Genomic DNA, 6,000 nt, shown 5'->3' with positions numbered 1-6,000 from the left:
GATCGATACTGATCCTCCAGTGCAATTAAACCAACGCAGAAGACGGATCAATGACATGATGTTATTACAGAGTGAAAAATGAGAAATTAAAAGGCTCCTCTGTTCTGTTTTTTTTTCTCCATGAATTAATTTTAATGTGAGGAAGGTTACAGTCTCCCCATCACTGCCCACAGGTCTGACGTTTACATCTCTCCAGTGAAACTGAGGCTTCATCATGTGCTCCATGTAAACCATGATTTATTCATCAGTCTGTTTCCAATCCACAACGTTGTATTTTGCTTTTTTCAAGCTCAACTTTTCCACTTGAGCCAGGCTATTTCCAATTTTTATCACAATGAATCAGAATTTTTTTTCTAAGTTGTTTTTTGAAGAGGAGATGAAATGGCTCAAATCTGAATGAGCGGATGGTGGAAATGTCTGACTGCAGATCAGCAGAGGTAATCATAAATCAGTAGAAGAGTAAAATTGTGAGAAAACATCCCCATTAAACTCTCTAATAAGTTTTATTTTTATTTCAGATTTTAATCTAAAAAGATAATATTCAATTTGAACACTCCATTTCTCCATTTTCAGATTAGAGCCTCGGGCTTGGATCTGCTTTGGACCCCCACAGCTAATGAAGACACCGTGAGCTTCAGACGGTGAATAAATCATGTGTGAAACTGCGTGAATGACCTCTGAGTTAACACCACCACCAATGACACACACACACACGCTGATTGTTCCACTCTTTGTCCAGGAGATCTCACATCGAGGAAGCTTAAATGAGTTGTGATTAGTTGTTAAACGAGCTGTCTAAACCGCTGTCTGCTCTACATGACAATGATCGTTCTCATTACCCTCAGCTTTTCAAATCTCTGCTTTGTTGTGGCCCCCGGTGCTGCTAATAATCTGCTATCATTAAATGACAGCATCTGATCACAGACAAGATGTCTCAATCTAAAGAGAGAGAAATGTGTACAGAGATAATGTGTGTAATTATTATGTCTCACCTCCATAATTTTATCTGCACTGTTTTGCTTTCTTTCAACGTAAGCGTCACACTAGATGTTATATTACTCGATTAGCGACGGTGTATACGGATAATAATTCTCACGACACAAATGGGAAGCACAAAATTGACTACACATTGGATTATAGTGGGTGCAGCGAGTGATTTTGCACATAGCCAATGTTCTCCTGCATATAAAATAAGACAAACATTTTTTGACACAGTGAAGTGTTGAGGTGTTGAATGGGAACTATAGCATAGGAGTATTTACTGTTAGAAGAGTTTGATGGGTCCAGTTGGGCATTGACCTCACTGCACATACACTTCCATGCACTACTGCACTTTGGGCTTTTAATAATAGACAAATATCCAGAGACTTTGATTTTAATGATATAAAAATACCTGTATACGTACAGCACTGCTACATTCTTCATTCTTCTTTTTTATATTGGATTATTATATTTTTAAATTCTACTACCACGTTCTTTCGTTTTTAAATATTCCTCTGTTTTTCTTCTTTTTATATTCTTGTATCTCTATTTATGTTATGCAAATGACTAAAGGTAGGTAAGAATTTCACTGTGATTACTTGTAATAATATGTGACAATAAAGTAAACTTGAACTTGAACTTGATGTGACTGATCCACACAGGAAGCCAACAGAATTTTTGGCCTCAGTGGATTGTACTTTTAACTGTAGTGTCAGTATTGCCAACCTGAGTAGGTTTCACAATCTGAGCCTCATATCATGGTAACTCATTAGCAATTAGTAAGCTGCATAATTACAATAACTGGGCGATGCAGACGTCTTTATCTCATCTTGTCTGAATGCAGGTTTCAAACCGTTCTTGTTGTCGAAGGAGCCTCTGAGTGTTACAGGTGCCTGTCAGTGGCGGTTGGAAGCCACGTCACTGACAACAACCTATTTCACATAATCATAACAGTAATTTGAAATAATGGAACAGAAAATGGGACAAAACATGAACTGATTTCTCAGACGTTCACCGATGAAGAGCCCTACATTTAACATTCAGCCTCCATGTGTGCGCACCACATGGCGTTCTGGCTTCGACACCTACGGGGGTGGAGGGTGGAGGGTAGGGGGGGATGGGGGGGCATCACCTCTCTGAGTACAAATGCATAAGATGGGCTCATTTGAGAAAGGAGAGTTATCAGGCGGCATCTTGCCCACACAGCCGCTGATAGCTGCAATCAGCAGAAGAAGGAAGAAGGGGACTTGAGAGGCCGGCTCGTCAGCTCTGATAAGGCCTTTTGTGTCACCTCTGATTGAGTTGGAATACTTAGAAGATGCACTGTAATGACAGTCATCTTCTGGGCTGGTGCCTGGCCGGGTGTGCGTTGTCTGAGAAGCTCTGCCATTTTGTGTTCATGCGTCTGTAAGAGCGAGGTTGTGATGAGAGAGAGGGAGAGAGAGGATGTGGGAGTGTTTCTGTAAGTCATGGACTTGTAAACAAGACGCGACCATGTCCTCCTGTGAGGAGAAATTCAATTTACAGTCACATCAGATAAAATATGAGAGCAGGGTAAGTGGTGGTGGGAAAAAATAGATGCCACGCATTAACATTTACATTTAAATTGTGAACATATATGTCGTACATTTACTGAGGATGCTACTTGACGTGATTTACCGGAGCTCCATCAATACTCTCCACATTCTGACAATCACCTGAGAGTGCTTTAATGTTTTTATTTTGATTTAGAAAAGTGTGCAAGAGTGACATGTTTTACCTTAAAAGGCCCTGAGTGGACTGACCTGACTGACTGAGTGACATGAAATGAGACAGAATGATCAAGTTCTCCTTTTTCTGACTCAAAGAAGAAATCAACCAGCTAAACAAACATCCATCCATATACTAGTTATCCATGCAGGCCAGGGTTGCACAGGAGGCGGAGCTGTAGGGGAGAGCAGAGAGGGACAGACAAGGCAGAACCCTTTGTACCATAACATGTCATCTTTTCATATGTGTTAATCACTGAGCTGTGAAATGAAAGATATAGTATCAGATGACTACTAAATACCACAGGCCTTAGTACTCATCACAGCTATCCTCAATGCAGGCCATAACAGCATGCTTAATGAATTTACCTCAATGTCTGACGTTATCTCCCTCTGCTGTTAGTATTGGTAATTGATTAAAGGAGAACTCCGGTCATTTGTGACCCCTAAATCGTTGTCCTGATGATCACCCAGTGTTGGGGGGAGCAAAAAACGCGACTGAAATTGATGCAGGCAAACCGGAGTTACACCATGGCTAGACAGCGCTATAGGGATAGCGACAATGCTAATCTATGGGGGCAATTCTTTCAACCACAAAAAACAATCAAATCTATGGTACATGACTCGAATCCTTACGAGACACCACTGAACTTAGTGTACAGTATAAACAGTATAAACTTTGTGTTTTTGCATGTAATCACTCATCTCAGACAGCCTAACTCTGAAACATCCTGGAAAGACATTATTATCCGATTGCAGAGCGCCTGCACTCCCAGCCACAGAAACTGGTTTGCTTGCATCCATTTTAGTCGTGTTTTTTGCTCCCCCCAACACTGGATTAAAGCTGATTTGCTTCTGTCCTGAAAAATGAATCTAGATAATAAAATAAAATGAAATCAGGTAACTTACAAAAAGTTTTAATCCAATACCCTACATCAGTCAGCTGTAACTATTTTCCTTCATGGAAAAAAAGGTGTTGATCACAGCTCACAGACCTTGTTGTGACGTGCAGAGTTTGTTTGTTTGGAGATGAAGAAAAATAAAGTGTAAGAGCAGTAATGTGTTAGCAAACTACTTCTACATCTAATCTGGTGCCAGTGTGTCGCCGCCTTCCTGAAAGCTCTTTGGCATCATGGAGCTGTCAAAACGCACAAGGTCCAGTGCAGCTGAGCGTGCTGTGAGCAATCAGAGCTGCACGAGAACAAGGCCATCCTAATATTATCTGATGCTGTCATATGTAGCTGCTGTATGCGGGGTTTCAGGCCATGACAAAAATGTTCACCGTGTTCATCGTGAGTGCTTACACTGTGAGCTGACACATAAAGAGGAATTACAGGCTATTCTCTGGATTCATTTGCATGTTTTTGTATATTGATGTGTTGGTGTAAAGAAGTGATCACCACTGACACTGACACGTCCTCTTTTACAGATGAAAAAGAGTTTATTACAAAAAGGACAATGTCACAAAAATGCTGAATCCTGGAGAGCCTCTGGTGCCAATGTGAGATCTCCCTCCCGTTCAGTCCGAAAGACCCACTTTGTATTTGTCCTTCAGAATCCCACCTTCTCCAGACAGAGATGTGCCACTGTCAAGATGGTCAAATGACCTCTGACCTAACCTTCAACCTTTAGGCTAAAGAAAAACAGAGTAGGCCTATCCTATATACCCCAAAACCCTTTTTCTTTCTTTTTTAAAATCCCAACCATCACCACCCCTAGTGGTTTCTTTTTCTATCCCCAAAAACCTTACTCCACAGGAAAAGGAAGGAAAACAAAAAGACACATTGCTCAGGACACATTCCACAAAGAAGATCACAAATTAAACAAGACTTTGAATCAGTCATTAAGCCTACCTTCATCTATAGACTACTAAACGACTAACCTAACATCTTTATATATGCTCGGAAGTGTATGTGTGTGGCCTTTCTCTCTTTTAACATTTGTATTTATTCTGTTTGAATATAAACTGTCGCTCTTGAACAAATGAAGTTCCTAAAGTTCTTCAAATTTGAATTGAACTGAACTTAATCGAGTTGAGGATGATGTGTAGAAAATAAAATAAAATAACAACTTTTAAAGGCCTTTGATATAATGATGTTCGGACATTGAATTTCTTTGTGAGACCAAATTGAAGTAGCTAAATATACACTCTGTGTTCATTCAGAGACAAAGACTGGGCATGAATCCAGAATACAGAGAAGACATCCATAGCACACAGGTGGGGTATTGTTGGAAGCTAGTGGAGGTGGAGAACGGGCCAGAGCAGAAAAACATGGAGGATGGATGAATGAATGGGAGGGTGTCCACTTCAGTGCTGCTCTATGCGTCCCTGTTCAGTTTCCAGCTCCCGTTTTTCCACGCGTGAGCTATTTTCACTCAGTTTTAATTTGAGCCCAGCTGCTGACCACTGAGCTCCGCCTGTAGGTCTGGAACAAAAAGCCTCTGGTTCATCTCTGCCTTAGTGTAAAACATCCACAAGGGCTGAGTGGAAAGACTGTGTGTCCCCCATGGCTCCATTCTCTGCGGAGTACATACGTTTGAAGTGTGCTGGATTTCATAGCAGCCTGAAAAACAGTAGTACAACCCGAGTAGATGAAAAATGACAAATGTGCTATTTTAAATGCTAAACAATAAAGTATAGGTCATGAAAAAATAGCATTGAGCATGATAATCTCTCCTGAGGGTGGCACCAGCAGAAAATGAACTGCACGCCACACACACACACACACACACACACACACACACACACACACACACACACACACTCCTGCCATCCACCTGGGTCCTGCCTGTCCCCTCTCTCACCTGCCTGCCCCACTCACTCACACACCTGGTCCCACTTATAATCAGCCCTGCAATCACCTGAGCCTCCTGCCCACCTGTTCCCACACACTTGTTTCTCTGCCAGTGCTCGTGCTGCATTCAAATACTGTGTCTTATGTTGAAACAACATCAAAGCACATCAAAGAAAATACATTTTATTTTATTTTATATGATATGATATTATATTATATTATATTATGATGGTGTTTCTAATATTTGTGTTATTTTCAAAGTAACTGTTAAAGCAGAAGTAAGCGGAATGTTTGTGTTAATATAAGTCTTAAATAGTTCTATCTTCCGACAGCAATCACTTATATAGACCTTTTCAGAGAGTATAAACAAAGACAGGTGTGGCTCATTAGAAAACGCTCTGGTACACTAAATGGAATGGAGCCTTAATTAGTATCCTTGGTAACACCTACTCTCTGAGTGTTTGGTCCGAAACACG

The sequence above is a fragment of the Trachurus trachurus genome, assembly GCF_905171665.1.
Source record: "Trachurus trachurus genome assembly, chromosome: 12".
Taxonomy (NCBI): Eukaryota; Metazoa; Chordata; class Actinopteri; order Carangiformes; family Carangidae; genus Trachurus; species Trachurus trachurus.
The sequence above is the reverse complement of the archived record's forward strand: the minus strand, read 5'-3'. Positions refer to the sequence as shown.